At 43.2% G+C, this 17,443-nt stretch overlaps 1 protein-coding gene across 5 annotated transcripts in view; it reads right to left on the reverse strand.

Annotated features, from left to right (window-relative positions):
* NCOA1 (nuclear receptor coactivator 1) overlaps positions 1–7,798 on the reverse strand; it is a 237,361-nt gene extending 229,563 nt beyond the window's left edge. For all 5 annotated transcript variants that reach the window (XM_059132487.1, XM_059132484.1, XM_059132485.1 and 2 more), the window contains exon 1: positions 7,673–7,798. The gene's annotated coding sequence lies outside the window, so the exon portion shown is untranslated. The remainder of the gene's footprint in view (positions 1–7,672) is intronic.
* Between the last annotated feature and the right edge of the window lie 9,645 nt (positions 7,799–17,443).

Raw genomic sequence — 17,443 nt, forward strand, 5'->3', positions numbered from 1 at the left:
TGGCAAAAGACACAACTGCAACACATTCTGTGACACCAGTTGTCTTTAACACTGTTCCCTCAGTGTAATGTTGGCTAGCAGTTCAGTCAAATAATAGATAGGGCTAGAACAAGGTCCAAGACTCTTCATGACATATCCTGCCTTAAATCCTTTTTGGAACATGGCAGGGCATAAATAAATCAGTAAAATAAATCATGAACTATATTGAGAGCCAGGGACTTTCAACTTACATGACCAACCTCACTTATACAGAGAAATACTTATATTTATACAAGGAGATGACATTTTTACACTTAAAAAACAAGTCCGCTGCATAAAAGCCAAATGACAATACGCTGTTTAAAAAAAAAAAAAAAAACAGCTACTGTTTTTAAAAAAAAAAAAAAAAGTTTAAGCCAGTGAAAAAGATTTTGTACTAACTCCTATCAAGAAAAAAAAAAAAAAAGCACATAATCTGTTCTCGAATATACATAAAAATGAGTGAATAAGTTCCTAGTGTGGTAAGCCTTACATATGGAATCATTTCAAAAACTATGAAAATATAAAATTTGGGGTGTAAAACCTGCCAAAAAAAAATCTATGTAAATTTGGAAAACTGACATTTCTCATAGATCTCATCCAGATCTGCATACTTCACTGTTCCCCACCACCTCCCTCCATTAAAATCCTGCAATGTCTTGCCATTGCACCCACAGCATCTGGTTCCCTCCTCCTCCTTCAGCTGGTGCCACCCTCCTCCTTGCACTCTCCCCTTTCATTACTCCTAAATAATCCCAAGCTTTTCTGTCCTTTTATCTCTGGCATTTCATCTTCCTTAATATACTGCTCCCCTCACCCTCACTCATACAAACCATCCCCTGCCTTCAGTGTTCTGGTCCACCCTAGGCCCTGCATGAAACCCGCCCTGATCACTCTCCAATGAGAGTAATACTCCCGCTCCTGACTCCTCAAAGTACTCTTTCATACCTCTCTCACAGCACTCATCACATTCAATCAGTATTACAGGTATTTGTGTGTTTGTCTTATCACCTCTCTTAGGTCATAATCTCCTTAAGAACAGGATCTGTATCTTATCTTTTAACTCCCCTATCTTTTAACAACACAGCACCTTGAACAAAGTAGGTACTTATATAACTATGTCTTGAATGAATGATTGAGCGGCTACTTAGAAATTCAATTACAGACTTCCTGTACCACCTGGAATGGAGAGGGAGGTATGAGACTTTGCACAACAAGCAACTCTTCCCCCAGTTTCCTCCAAACAAACTCACCAAAGTAAAGCCTGTATTATACACACAGGTGCTTTCAAAAAGCAAGGACATTTCATCCTTCAACTATCTGGTCAAATACCGTGTGATATCTTTATGTACACTCACACAGAATATCTTCCATTAAACAATCAATCTATGCTTGATAATGAAAGCATGTAAATATTTTAACCATATAGGCAAACTAAAAATTTAAGATGTAATGTATTAAAGCTATCAGAATGAGATCAACCATTCAAAGTACAAGTGGAGGTGTTCAGTCAGTTAAGTGTCTGACTCTTGATCTCACCTAAGATCTTGATCTCAGGGCGTGAGTTCAAGCCCCACACTGGGCTCCACGCCCAGCGGGGGGTAGCCTACATTTAAAAAAAAAAAAAAAAAAAGTACAAGTGGAAACACAGAGAATGACCAAGCAATTTATTCCAGCTGGGGGGAAAAAAAAACAACACCTGAGCTTTAGCTATTTAAATGCTAACGAAACCTGAGAGGCAGAATTTTATTGCTAAGAATCCAAAACCAACCATTCTAAGATAAGCTTACCTAGACAGAAGCACCAAAGAATCAACATTACTAAAGTACAAAGGTGAGTTCAGAAACAGCACGAAAATCTTAAAGTGACACTATCATTAAGAAACTGATATATATGGGCTCCTGGATCCTCAGAAAGCAAGGAGATTAGAGGAGTCTCCACTGCACATGTAAGGACGAGAGAAAGCCTAAAAAGAAGTGCTACAAGCGGCCAACTGTGGCAAACACATCTGGAGAAAAGTTGGTTTAAAGGCATGCCTGTGAAGGGACACCTGACTGGCGAAATTGATCAAGCCTCAGACTCTTGATTTCTGCTCCGATTGTGATCTCAGGGTAACGAGACTCAGCCCGTTTCAGATTCTCTGTCTTCCTGCCCCTCCTCCCCACACCCAACCATGCACATGCTATACATTAATTAATTAACTAATTAATTAATTTAAAATACTTCTCAATAAATAAAATTAAGGGATGCCTGTGATTTCAGGTAAAGACCCTGGACTCAAATGGCATCCCTAATACCTACAAGCTGTGCAATCTTACACCAACCACTTAACCACCCTGAGCCTTGTTTCCTCGTTTATAAAATGTAACATGCAGAATAAGCACAGTACCTGAGTACAGTGTGTCTCAGAGACAGCGCTCAATAAATATTTGCCGACTCTGAATGAGGGCCATACAAGAAAAGCAGACATTTCTCTCCGGGCACTTTTGTAGTTTTTGAGAGAACAGCCCTAAGTAATCCCTGCTTACTAATTTACTGCAATATTTAACAGTCAATTTTGGCCAAAAAATAAAAATTTCCTCTCCTCCTCGCTTACACATTACTTAAAAGCTTACTAAAATTCTTAAGATTTAAAATCTTTGTAATAACTTTCAAATACTGAAACAAAACAAAACCTCTCCTAAGGAAACCTGGAAGACAAATTCCTGGATTTCTGCCTAAGTAATGCCACTAAGTATGTGACCCGTGAAAATTACTGTATTTGCCTGGCCTTAGTCTTATCATCTGTAATATTAAGGAGGCTGTGCGAAATTACCATTAAGGCCCCTTCACTCTGAATGGTGTGGTTCTAATTGGGTGATGGGCATTAAGAAGAGCACTTGATGTAATGAGCACTGGGTGTAAGATGAACTGATGAATCACTAAATTCTATCCCTGAAACTAATAATACAGTATATGTTAACTCCATTTGAATCTAAATTTTAAAAAATTTATAAGCAAAATTTTTTTTAAAAAACGGTGTGGTTCGCGTCATCTCAAGGACTGTTCCAACCCAATTAGGAAAAACAATTCAATGTACAATTTTAAAAAAGGATTTCTTTCCAGAAGAAAGAAAAAGAAAAAAAGAAATAAAAAATCTATTATATTGAAAAACTGAGCAACCGATGCTGAGGGAGTGATAAAAATCAAGCTTTCTAGAGAACACACCAACTTTGACCCTGTTTTTGAAGGTCAAGAGGTAAAGGAAAAGGAAATAATTTAAATAAAGAAAATGAAACATATAAAATCAGAGCAAGGTATCAACAGGTGATTATAACACCTTCTTCACTTGTGTAGTACTTTACAGTTTACAAAGCATTTCTGCACGTGCCATCTGCAGCAAATTTTCTGGAATAAGAGATACAAGAACTGTTTAAATTATTTACATTTGATAAATTTGTGCACAGAAAGTCTCTGCTACAAACAATAACACGAAAAACCATCTTGGAAAGGAATTTTTAAGCATTTCTTTGTAGGCAAATACATGCAGGCAAACAGCTATAAACCTACAAATCATAGAAAGAAAAAATATGAAATCAGTCCAATATGCTGATCTAATGATAAAGAAAGGCGGGCCCCCAGAAACGATTGACTCTCTTCACTCCATGTGCAAAATGACAGGAGGACCAGATTGAAGAACCAGAAATAAAGGGGACAATCCAAATGGCAGAGAAAAGAATTGAATTTAGTGATGGATTAGATAGTGATGTGTTTAGATTGTTAGTGTAGGAAAACATTATTAAAGTCTTACTTTGTGCCAATCATTATGCATGATCTATTTTGTTATTTAATAATTTGAACATCATAACAATGTGAGGGTAAGTACATTATTCCGATTTTACACATGAAAACCTGGGGTTTAGCGTGGTTACATAACTAGCCCAAGGTTACTTCTACTAAGCGTCTGGAAGGGCCAGGACATCATCCCTTTCTGAAGTCAAACCTCCATTTCCAAAAGAAACCTAAAACTTGCCTCAAAAGTATAAGCTAGAAGAGTTAAGTTAAAGTATCACTCTGGAAACGGCGGACACCGCAGTATTATTAGAATTCTGGTCCTGTTTACAGGTGTATTTTGCCTCTATGCCTGCACCTACCGTTATCAGTCTCATCTGCCTGTTCCCAATGGTCGGGTCCAGGATGTCTCAGTAAAGCTAAACTTCCCGGCTCTCCACACTAAAACATCCATGGGGAGAGATTAGATCAAAATATATATAAATTGAGGGTGACTGGAGGGTGATTAATTTCAAGTCTTACAAAACTCAAGTGACTATAGCTTCTGTTTGAGCATAAGCTATTTATCTTCGAAAATATGATAACTATACTAAGCTTTTCTAAAAGCCTGTCACTTCAAGGAGCCTCAAAAATACTGTGCTGCAGATGGGGGTATGGGGGAGGAAGCATGGATACAACAACCCACTCCACTTGCGCCTCCAAATTGGATTTATATGTTGATGTCAGTGTTTTGTAATGATTTCTCTTCTTCAACCACATATCCTGTGGAAATATAAAATATCAATTTTCCCATATTCCAACTACCTATAATCTAAATACTGACGCCTGTGAAACGTCCAGAACTATAGGAAAATTCCTGCACCTCTTTAAACTAAGCAACCAAGTATGGTACCCAGTTGGCACTAGGGCATTTTATGACCTCTAACCCCACATGTTGAGAGAAAAGTACAAAGTCTGGCTAAACTATAAAGAAGGGAGAAGAAGGAAAGGCTTGAAATGATTAGACCTCATCTCAAATGGTAAGAAAAAAGTCAGAGGCCACAGGGCCCATTCTCAGTGACCAATGACAAAAGCCTAACCTAGTGGTTAACTGAGGAAAGAAGCAACAAAGTTCCTACAGTCTAGTCTGTCCCAGTAGATAGGAAAGCTGTACACCATGGGAAGAAATCTGTGCAGCTCTGAAGCCCAGACCCAGTTCAATTCCTGGATGGCATAATTTTCTCACCCAGTCCCACACTTCCATCTGTGCCTGACATTTGCAGGTAAGCTAGAAAGGAGCCCACCACGTGGTTATGAACCTCTGCCAGGAAAGCGGTTGCTCGTCCTCTGGGAATTCTTGTGATTGTCCTATGTAGAAGGCAAAAGACATGACTAAGATAATAATGAGCATCCTGGGGCTCTCCTCCCGCGCCCCAAGACTCACGGGTAGTATGTGCTTATACTGACCTCCCGTACTTGTCCTAAAATGAAACCTATGTTAGGCCATAGGGTTTAAGGCCAACTAACTCCAAAAGATATGCCACGTAACATTCAAACAATGTGGAACCCTTGGAGGATGAAGAAAAAAAAAAAAAAAAGAGAAAGAGAGAGAAACTAAAGTAAGGAACAGAGGTAGTTATTTCTCTAAGATTAGGTATATAAAATTGATGACAACAAAGAAAGGAGGGCTAAAAGTCTTTGAAAAACAATTAGAAATCACACTGTGATACGTAATCCAACAGAGGAAAGATTTTCATGGAATGTCCAATATCCTCTCTCCCACACTCTACCTTTCAGCACCTCCACACCATCCTTATCACTTAACATTCAGTCCTGGTGAAGACCAGTCATTGGATTAGCAGGATCAAGAGTACATGGAGAGAACATTCCACCCTGAGAACATCTTTAAATTATTTAGGCTTGTTTACCACCCTTCCCTATAGAGTAAAAGCATGAAATGTTGCCAACACTTTCACAATATATACCAGTCAGCACCATAGCAACCCAATCCTCTGCCCACCAAAAGATTAACACATACACACAAAACAGGAAATTCAACAAAAATTAAATTTGACCCTAGACTCCCTCAACAGTTAAATGTCTTAAGTAGTAGCAGTATCTTTATATCACACCCACTTCATGCTACCCTTACAGCTTCCTGGCATAAGCAAATTCTTGGGATTATACAAACTGCTGCTTCTGTTTCCAGCCCAGATTTCTAGAAATGAAACCCTAGAATTGAGGGAGAAAGAAAAACAAATGTTGGCAGAAAGAGGGAGGAAAATGCATTGTCTATATAATCCCAGTTTAAGAGGAACAATCACCATTAGTTCCATCAAGCACTTTTTTTCAATAAAACCACTTACCCAAAAATGCAGATCTAAAATACTCCCTTGGCTTAAACCACACAAAAAGCAATTTAATAGACACAATCCTACAGATTTTCTCAGAAATGGGGAAGAGATTAACTACAAACTATGTCAAATTCAAGTTTTGCACCTTCAAACTCAAACTTCCTTGAGAGTTAAATAAATGTAATAAATAAGCAGTGCAAAATGTCTACAAAAATCAAACCAAACACCTGTTCTTATAAGCAACACCCCTCCATTTTCTCTCCAAACCATGTATTTCCCTATTCAGGCCCCCTTTTTGATCCACTGTTCCCAAAGCAAGAAGTCTGAATAAGAAATGGAGGGAAAACATTTCAGAAATGGAGGGAAAACATTTCAAAACCAAATTAGACCTTTCCACAAAGTACAGGAGGCAAAATAGAAACACACTCAAATGGTATCTAGTTTATGACAAATAGTTCAAGGAATGACCACTTATGAAGCTGAATCAAACCCCACTGCTACCTTTCACCCAAAACTATTTCTAGTTCAAGAGCCAAAAGACCCAAGCAAATACTTTCTTTTCACATTATTCTCAACATGAAGAAATCTGACCCCCTTCCTACTACATCATAGCTTCTGTGAAACAAGCTGAGAGGCCCCTTTGGCCAACTTTTTTTTTTTTTTTTTTTGAGCCTAACCTCCAACCAATTCCAGAAGAAGAGACAAACCTCAAACAAATTTAACCCTTGATATCCATCCCTTCCGCAGTACAGCAAGCTCCACCACAGCAATGTTTGACACAGACACTTGAAGATTTCTTAATCACTGAAGTGTAAGCCTCAGCCCTCACAAATCATCGCCACAGAGATTATTCTTGGCATCAACAGAGGGTGCTGGGACTGCAATTCACTCAAGAACCCTTCATTCACCATCACCATACTCGACATTAAAAATTCGCCCTCTCAAAAGGAAAAAAAAAAAAAAAAAAAAGTCACCTTCTCCACAAGGACACCTGCCTCTTCAACGTCTCTACAGTGAACGAGGAGAACCAAGCATGAAAGGCTAAAAGATCCTCCAGCTTAAAGTTTTCCTCCCCAACAAACTCTGCAGCCACAGCACCGTGGACTGTCCTTGTCACACACACAGGCTTTACTGTCAAACCTTCCATCTCCCTCTAACATCGTCAGTGTCTAGACCATGGGGGGTGGGGAGTTGGCTGCTTTGAAAAGAAGCAAAACGAACGAACAAAACAAAACAAAACAAAACCCACAGCTGGGTAGTTAGGACTAGGGACCCTGGTGTCCGGTTTCTCCGTTTCTCTTCCGAGAGACCAGAGGGAGGCTCGAGTTCTGCCGCTGACCATTAACCAGTCCCACCTCCCGGTCGTCCAGTCAACACGCCGGCTCCCCCTCCTAGGTCCTTCCAGCGACTCCTAAGAAGGGGACCAAACCCTAGCCCCACAGCAAAATCTCACTGATCCATCCCCTTTCTACCTCCGAAAGCCATCGACGGGAGAAGGAAAACGCAAGTGCCCCGGGGTAAACAGAAGCGCCGTCGAAGGCTGCGCTTACGGGAAGGCACGCCATGGTCATCCCCATTTCGCAGTCCGGGCAAGCGAGACTCGGAGAGGTTGCCCGGCTTGCCAAGGTCACCGCGCGCGCGGGGGCCGAGGGGCGCCCGCGCCGACTTCCGGCTCCCCCTCTCGGCAGCGGCGGCGGCGGGGAGCGCCGGCGGGCTGGGGGCGCCGCTCCCCACGCCGGGCCGGCGGCCGCGAGCCTCGCGCACCCTCCGCGGATGCTCGCCCAGTCGGCGCTAACTAGGGCAACTGGGAAAAGGGGCCGCGAAGTCGCTGCTGCAGCAATTTCCTTCGCGGGCGCAGCCCCCAGCTGGCGCCCGTGACAGCTGCGACCTCCGCCCCCTCCAGCCGTGCGAGGCCGAGGGAGAACTCGGGGAAAGTGGGAGGGGGACGGAACGGAGAGAAAGGAGAGTGGGGGGCGGAGGGGCGCCAGCTGCTCCCCGCCCCCTAGGGCCTCGGCGGCCGCGCGGCTCGTGACAGCTGCACCCACCGGGAGGCTCGGCGCCCGCCGCCCGCCACTCACCTGCCGCCGCCGCCGCCTCTGGGCCGCGCTGACGGGCGCCGCGCTCGCCGGGACCGAGGCGGCGCTGCCGCGGCCTCCGCCGCTCCCCGGGCCGGGAGCCCGCCGCCGCCGCTGCCGCGGCTCTCCCGCCCCCTCCTCCGGAGCAGGGGTCCCCCCGCAGGGGGATGCAGAAAGAACCGGGCGCAGGCTCCGCTTGAGGAAGCAGCAGGGAACCGGGCGGCCGAGGCGCTCGAGGCCGCGGTGCAGCCGTCTGAGGGGAGGGCTCGGCGGATCGCGTCAGACTCCCGCTCGCCTGGCCTGAAGAACAGGCATTTCAGCCGCTCTCCGCGGCCGCCATGTTCTCCTCCTCCTCGGCCGCCGCCGCCGCCGCTGCCGCCGCCGCCGCCGCCGCCGCCACCGCCCCCCGCTCGCGGCCCCGCCCCACCCCGCCCCGCCCCACTCCCTAGCTCCCCGCCGCCCCGCCCGCCGCGCTGCCCCTGCGCTCTCGGGTCCGGCCGGGCCGCGGCGACCCTGCACCCACAACCTCCGACGGCGCGCCCGGGCAGCGCGCTCCCCGCCCGGCCGCGGAGGGAAGAGTCGCCCCGCGCCCTCTGCCGGCCGCCAGCCCCAGGGAGGGCAGCCGGGTCCCGCCCCGGCCCGCGTCCTAACGAAGTGTGGGAAAGGAGGCCCCAACTCTTCCCCTCCCCTCGGGGCGTTCCTCCGACTGCTGCCGGGAAGCCGCCTGGAGCCCCAGGGTGCTCTCAGCTAGGCCGCCCGGCCTGCAGCCTCCCGCCGCGCTTATCTCGCGGAGAAGGTGGCGGTGCCGCGGCGCGAGGCCCCGCACACCCGGGAGGAGTCGGCTCTGGGCCTGGCCCTCCACTAATCTGTTGTATTACTTTGAGAGAGACGCATCCCGCGGGCCGCTTTTTTTATATTGTGTAAAATTGGAAGGTGGTTGCCTAGATGATTTCACAGGCTGTTAGACAAGGGAAAAGAAAGATCATCTGCCCCCTTCGTTTTACGGATGAAAAGATCTGACTGACACGTCTGGCTCTGCAATTCTATGAATTACCCAAAATGTCTGTCATTGACAGAGCTTTCCCCTCAAGGGGGCCCACACCTTTCTTCTTTTCAACGCGCTTTTTTTTTTTTTTTTTTTAAGTCTATAATGGAAGTACTACTTGCAAAAAGTGGAGTGTTCCTTGTCACTGGAGGAATCAAACAGCTGCCGAACGGGCTTTCTGAGCCGTGATGGCCTTATCTGGAAAGCATCCCTCGTCCCAAATGCTGGCAATATAATACCTATCTCTCTCCCCGCGATGTCCTAAGGATGAATGAGTCACTGGCTGCGGAAGTGCTTTGTAAAGCATACATCTATCCTTTTCCTGCACTCTTTCTCCCAGTTAGCTGCTTTCACCTGCTTCAGTCCTGTCCTGCCGCTGCTGCCGCCGCCAGTGTTTTCCATCCTAGAGCTACCTCTGTAAATCCTTAAACCCTTCTCACCCCTCCTAACTGAAACCTGGCCGCCGTGAAAATGCCATGCTCCCTGGCATCTCTCTGAGGCAGTGGGCAGCTTCCTCCCGAGGCAGGCATCCCATTCTGCCACACCCACGATCATCCATCTTCTCCCTGTCTTGCTCATAAAGCAACCTTTCACCCACACCCCGCATTCGCTCATAAATTCACTCATTTATGTTCAATCAACTGATTCTTGTCAAAGACCTGTTCCTGGCACCCTAGGTACACTTCGTTAGATCTTCCCCTCACCTGATTTATTAGGACCTCTAGACACCAGCAGAGTTCCCATCCCCAATAATAGCTGGAGTTACCCAAAACTATGCATCTCCACATTCACCCTGTTGTCCCCTTTTGAAGGACCTACCTCCCCCTCCAGTCCAGTCCAGACTGTGTGGAGGTGCCCACAAATGAGCCACTTGGAGAGGTGATCCTGTCCTCCTGCTGGGGCTACACTCTAGTTCCTGCTGATTGCCAGATCCAGTGGACACTTTGGTCCTCCTACTTATGGGTCTTTCTGCTGTGCTGGATGGATACTGCAAGCTCCTCCTTTTTCAAATTCTCTTCTTCTCCCTCTCCTACATCATTCTCCTTTCCCTCTACCTGTTTTTCTGACCTTCCCTGTGCCAGCACATTTCTTGGCTGCTCCTTTTTTACAAAGGCATAAAATGTTCATAATCTCAAGATTTTATTTTTCCCTCCTTTCATCTCACTTAGATTGACTTCATCTGTTTCCACCGCTTCAACTGTTAACTCCTGCATGCCCTTCTTCTAGCCACCCCCCCCCCACACACACACACACATACACTCTGTAGCTCAGTGACTTAATTAACTTTAAAACATCCTCAGGACAGGCAGTGCTGAGATACCTGGGTGACTCAGTCAGTGGCTCAGGTCGCAATGGGATGGAGCCCAGCAGGGAGTCTGCTTCCCCCCTCTCTCTGCCCCTCCCCTAACTTGTGTGAGCTCTCTCTTTTTCTTGCTCACTCTCTCTCAAATAAATAAATAAAATCTTAAAAAAAAAAAAAAAAGAAGACAGGCAGTGCTGAGATTCTGTTGAGTGATGAATGAAACTTAGGACATTATTTTTATTGCCATAACCATCCATAGACGTTAAGGAAAGAACTCTTTTTTTCTGGGGCTATACTCTTTCTTAAGACCCTTTGACGTTTTCCTTCTTCCTCTGCAAATCATAATCACTTGCCAAAACAGTTAAACCTACTTTTTTTCTTTATTTTATTGCACTAAAACACACATTACATAGAATTTACCATCTTAGCTTACCTTCGCATTGGTATGCAACCATTACCACCATCTATCCCCAGAACTCTTTCATCTTGTAAAATTGAAACTCTATACCTATTAAACAATAACTCTCGTTCTCTCCTTCCCAGCTTCTGACAAACATTATTCTACTTGCTGTCTTTATGATTTTGTTTACTGTAAGTACCTCATGTAAGGGAATCATACAATATCTGCCTTTTTGTGCCTGACTTATTTCATTTAGCATAATGTCTTCAAGGTTTATCCCTCTTGTCACATTTTGCAGAATTCCCCCCTTTTTAAGTCTAAATAATATTCCACATTTTGCTTATCCATTCATCCATAATGGACACATTTGAGCTATTGTGAATAAAGCTGCAGTGAACATGGTAATACAAATATCTCTTAGACCCTGCTTTCAGTTCTTTTGTGTATATACTCAGAAGTGGAATTGCTGGGTCCTATGGTAATTCTATTTTTAATTTTTTTAGGAAAATCTGTACTGATTTCCACAGTGGCTATACCATTTTACATTCCCACCAACAGTGCACAAGTGTTCCTTCTCCACATCCTTGCTCACATTTGCTTTTTGTGGGTTTTTTTTTTTCTCTTGTTAGTGTTGTTTTTAATAGCCATCCTAATGGATGTGAGGTATTTCATTGAAGTCTTGATTTGCATTTCCCTAGTGACTAGTCATGTGGAACATCTTTTCATGAGCTTACAACCCACTTTTATTTCTCCCAATTGGTCATCTCTTTTCCGGTCATTTTCAACACCTCTCTGGTTCCATCTACTTTTCTTAAATGGGCCCAATTTCTTAATTCCAACTAACCCCTGAGGAACCATTAATACAGGGGCAAAAGATTTATAGTTAGATTTACTTCCTGAATCCCAAGTCAGCCTCTTGGAAATCCATTTGCTTTAGCTACTTAAGTGAAAGTTCCTTTACTTCCAAGTACCAATGCCAATCAACAAGTAGGACTGACTCCAATTAAATGAAAATGCTTTGAAGAGAATTTTTTAAATGAAAAATGTAAGACATTTAACTTTTATAGCCCAGCTAGATCTGATTTTAGACCAGGTCCTAATTGACCTAAGTCCAGGATTTATAACATACTCAAGGATCTTTAACATACCTGTTGAATTTTCTCCAAAGCAAAATTGATTCCCGGTTCTATAAAACATGTGACTAGTACACATGAAATCACTCCAGTTTTTGAAGCAAGAAGGACTTAACTTTGACACTCTTTTTAAAATAGTTTTTTGGGGGCGCCTGGGTGGCTCAGTGGGTTAAAGCCTCTGCCTTCGGCTCAGGTCATGATCCCAGGGTCCTGGGATCAAGCCTCGCGTCGGACTCTCTGCTCAGCGGAGAGTCTGCTTCTCCCTCTCTTTCTCTCTGCCTGCCTCTCTGCCTACTTGTGATCTCTGTCTGTCAAATAAATAAAATAAAATCTTTAAAAAAATAAATAAATAAATAAAATAAAATAGTTTTTTGTTTTGGAATAATGAAACAAATTCAAAAAATATTCAAACAGTAAAGAAAAGTACAAAGCAGTTTAAAAAAAAACAAAAAAACCTCTATTGGTCAGAGAAAAACATAGTGAACACCTTTCCACATATCAACTGTATATTTGCACATATAATTACAGTAAGGTATTCAATTTTACATAATAGACTCACACTATAAATGGTCATCAATAATCTGGTATTTTTTACTGTAAAATATCTTTTCATCATTAAAATAGCTGAATATTCATGCATTGTATGTTTCTTTAGCCATTCAATTAACCAGTCCCTTACTGCAAAATGTTTACATTGTTTCTGGGTTTTTTGTTTGTGTGTTTATTTTTAAAAATATTACCATAATTCTAATGCATGCCTTGTGTCCAGTTGGAAATTATTTTCTTAGGTTAAATTCCTAGATTAATTGCTAGCTCAAATTGCTGGCTTAATTTTTTTCTACTACACTTTTGCCAAACTGGCCTTTAGGAAAATTGTTCCAATCTACAATCCTCCCCATAGTGCATGAGCCTGCCACCGCCCCACAAAATAAATTTTGTCAGTGTGCTTTTGAATAGTCTTTCATTTCCAGGTCTGCTTGAAGTAAAGACATTAAGACTATGTTTGGAGTTCAGCAGACCTGGGTTGGCAACAGCTCTGCCACTTCCTCACCGTGTGACCTTGAACAAACCCCTTTAAACACACTACCACCAGACCTCAGTGTCCTCCTCTGCAAAATAGGACTCTAGCCAACAGTTATGGCAAAGATTAAATGAAATAACATATGCAGGGCACTCAGTAGAGTGTTCAGCATTTAGGATTGCCCGTGAGAAAATAAAAACGAGCACACACTAAGAAGGTAAAAATCTTCCCCACCATTCATCAGGCTGGAAGCACAGGCACAGATAAAGCCAGCTGCGCGGGGAACAGCATGCAGTGTCCCCTGAGGACATAACGCAGCTGTGAAGTATCATGATAGCTGCCTTCTTCAAGGGACTACTGCTTTCCTACACACTGCGAAACTTCGAGCTCTACCATCAGAGATATAAGAAACTTTGCTGTTTGCAATTATATCAATAAGAATGAAGCATCCATCTCTTGCCCAGAGAGTTGAGATCCTTTTTGACAGAGACCTCATCTTGATTTACAACCTAGACATAGAGTTTAGATAAAGGGAGTGGGTGTTTCCCAACAAACACCCCTACACTCTTATTGTTTCCAAAGCATCAGGACTCTGGGTCTACCTTGCTGGACAGACTGGATGGTGACCCCTTCATTTATTTAAACTGGCTTTATTTTAGCTGCTTCTAAACTCTGCTGGAGGTTAGTATCTTCTCGCCTGTGGCATTAAATAGAAGTAGCTATTACATAACCATAGGGTTTCATCTGGAATACCTTAGAAATTTCTTCTTAACAATTTGAAAATACTATTTATTAAGTTAGCTGTCGTCAGGCAAATTGAATGGTTATACTTCCACGTGACAGTGATTTTTAAAATTTTAATTCTGATACAGTTAATACACAGTGTTATATTAGTTTCAGGTGTACAGTATAGTGATTCAACAATTGTATACATTACTCAGTGCTCATTACAATAAATGTACTCTTAATCCCCTTTACCTAGTTCAACCCATCACCTCTCCCCTCTGAAAACCATCCATTTGTTCTCTACATATAAACATCTATTTTTTTGTCTCTTTTCTTCGTTTGTTTTGTTTCTTAAATTCCACCAATGAGTAAAATCATATGATATTTGTCTTTCTCTGACGTATTTCACTTGGCATTATGCCATCTAGAACCATCCACGTTGTAGCAAATGACATGATTTCACTCTTTTTATGATTTAAGATTTATTTATTTATTTGAGAGAGAGTGAGCACAAGTGGGGGCAGGGACAGAGGGAGGGGAATAGAGAGAGGGAGACTGTCAGGCAGACCCCACACACACACACACTGAACACAGAGCCTGACATGGAGCTCGATCTCATGATCCAGAGACCATGATCTGATCCAAATTCAAGAGCCAAGCGCTTAACCAACTGAGCCACCCAGGCACACCATGATTTCACACTTTTTTATGGCTGAGTAATATTCCTTGTATATATACCCCATGCAAATGATAATGATTTTTGATTTCTTTCAGTCCAAGCTGTTGATTTGGGTGGTAAAAATTTTTTCTCTGGAAGTAGGTATTTTTTAAGTCAAATAAGTATCTTATCATGTCCTAGTGTTCTGTTATCAAATAACAGGATTTCTGGTCTCTTTGCCAGGTCTCATGGATTCATTGCTATATCTTGAGCTCTATACATCATGCAGCAGCTCTTGTCTAAAAGACATTTAGGTCCTGCATTAGTTAGTTCCCCTATTGGAGCTGCATACTTAGCAATGTCATCCTGTTCGCTGGATGGTGGTGGTGAATTCTTCAGCAGTAGATGCAGCTCCATTGTGTCTTGGACCCATGGCAATGGAAGCATAATCGTGTTTAGAAGTCAATCTTGGGGGACGCTCAGTGGGTTAAAGCCTCTGCCTTCGGCTCGGGTCAAGATCTCAGGGTCCTGGGATGGAGCCCCACATCAGGCTTTCTGCTCAGCAGGGAGCCTGCCTCCCTCTCTCTCTCTTTCTGTTTGCCTCTGCCTACTTGTGATCTCTGTCTGTTAAATAAATAAAATCTTAAAAAAAAAAAAAAAACACAATCTTGGGGCGCCTGGGTGGCTCAGTTGGTTAGGCAGCTGCCTTTGGCTCAGGTCATGATCCCAGGGTCTTGGGATCAAGTCCTTCAATGGGCTCCTTGCTCAGCGAGGAGCCTGCTTCTCCCTCTGCCTGCTGCCCCCCCTCCGCCCCCACCACCCCCGCCCTGGCTTGTGCTCTTGTTCTCTCTGTCTCTGATGAATAAATAAATAAAAGACAGTCTTGTTCTCTGGAATGACCACTTCACACTGTTAGTCTCCACAACCATCCTGTTTCTCCTAAGATGGATATTATCCATGCATGCTGATCTCAACTAAGAAAATGAAAGTACCATAAAATTCCTTTGGTTTTTACATCTAAATTCCAGGGATTATAATCTCTATTATAAACGTTTTGGTTATTTAAAAACTTTTACAACTAAAAGCACACTGCAACAAATGCTTTCTTTGCACCCTTCTGAGATGACAATGTCATTTATTTTCCCTAGCATTAATGATCTAAAACACAGGCATGCCTCCCTAACACGTGTAGGCTTCAATCAGACTACCGGTAGCAGCTGCTCCTTGCTTTTGAAGTCTGAGTGCCAAAGCCAATTGTACATGGAGGAGGACTGGACTGGCGGTGTCCTGTGTGTGTGCTTCTAGATGCCAGGCATATCCCACCCCAAGCTTAGCACATAGTGCCTGCAGTTTCAATGACAGAGATTCATTCCTTTGGGTTTGTAATTTGTCGTCTCAAGATGATCCTTTAAACAAATCATTTCTCCTTGATTACAGTTATTGTAGAAAATTGAGAACATACAGAGAAGTTGATAAATGAAAATAGAAATTACCTGTAGCTCAAGACTCAGACGCCACCACTGTTAACATTTGGTATTTCCTGTACATGAAATTGAAAAGATGACCTTATTTAAAAGTCTTTTGTTATGCATTTAAGCAGCTTTACAGTAAAGGAAATTGATGAATATAAATTGCAAGCATTTCTCTAAATTAACTTCTGATTCCTTCCTTCACTCAATAAACATTATTAAATACCTACTACGTGTAGGCACTGAGCTAGACACAGAATAGCAATACAGAACACATTGTCAGAATATGAAAATTTACATATTTTTACAAATCAGTAATCAGACATATAATCAGTGCACAAAGCATTTTATGTTCTAGTTTTCTTTCCTCTTTTTTTTTTTTTAAAAGATTTTATTTATTTGACAGAGACAGAGAGAGCGAACACAAGCAGGGGGAGAGGGAGAAACAGGCTCCCCACTGAACAGGGAACCCAATGTGGGGCTCAATTCCAGGACCCTGGGATCATGACCTGAGCCAAAGACAGATGCTTAACCAACTGAGCCACCCAGGTGCCCCTCTAATTTTCTTTTTCAATATTGATTCTTATAGATTCCTATATGTGCCTCAGTCTTCTTGGTTTTTAAGGGTTGTATAGTATTCAATCGTATTGATTTTACTATTCTCTAATATTGCAAATTTGGGCTCTTTTCTCCTCCTCCTTTTTTTTTTTTTTTTTTTTTATTCCTTCCTTAGACCTTATTCCTCAAAGGAAGTTACCAAATCAAAGGGAGTGACTGTTACTTATCTCCTCTTGGAACTTGAAGATGAATAGGAGGAGGAACTAATTACAAGTACCTTCAACTTTCCATGAATTCAGTCAAGCAGCTGGTTCTCTTCCCATTTCAGGGAAGTAGAAGCATTGAAAAAGGTAAGTATCCCACAGGGAAAGCAAAAGCCACTGAAGATGAACTTTCTGCCTGGCTCAGCTAGGCTCTCTGTGAATGACAGGAATTGTAACTAGGAGTGACACCCTTTCCACCACTGTTGCATGGTGGATTCCACTCATGCAAGCTCACTGAGGGCAGAGACTTCCACATCTTTCAGAAAGCCCATGGCTGGGGTGCCTGGGTGGCTCAGTGGGTTAAGCCCCTGCCTTCAGCTCAGGTCATGATCTCAGGGTCCTGGGATTGAGCCCCATTTCGGGCTCTCTGTTCAGCGGGGAGCATGCTATCCCCCCCCCCCCGACCCTCTCTGCTTGCCTCTCTGTCTACTTGTGATCTCTCTCTCTGTCAAACAAATAAATAAAATCTTTAAAAAAAAAAAAAAAAGGAAAGAAAGAAAGAAAGCCCATGGCCCTTGTTTTTCATTAGTTTTGGCTTTCAGAAGAACCCACCCTTCTGCACTTTGCCCACTGATGCAACTAGTAGCTATTGATACACCAGTCCATTCTTTCATAACTCTGTGGACCAAGGACGAATCTGAACTTTCCCTTAAAGATGGGGCCTACCAGT

Source organism: Mustela lutreola, chromosome 9 (assembly GCF_030435805.1).
Source record: "Mustela lutreola isolate mMusLut2 chromosome 9, mMusLut2.pri, whole genome shotgun sequence".
Taxonomy (NCBI): Eukaryota; Metazoa; Chordata; class Mammalia; order Carnivora; family Mustelidae; genus Mustela; species Mustela lutreola.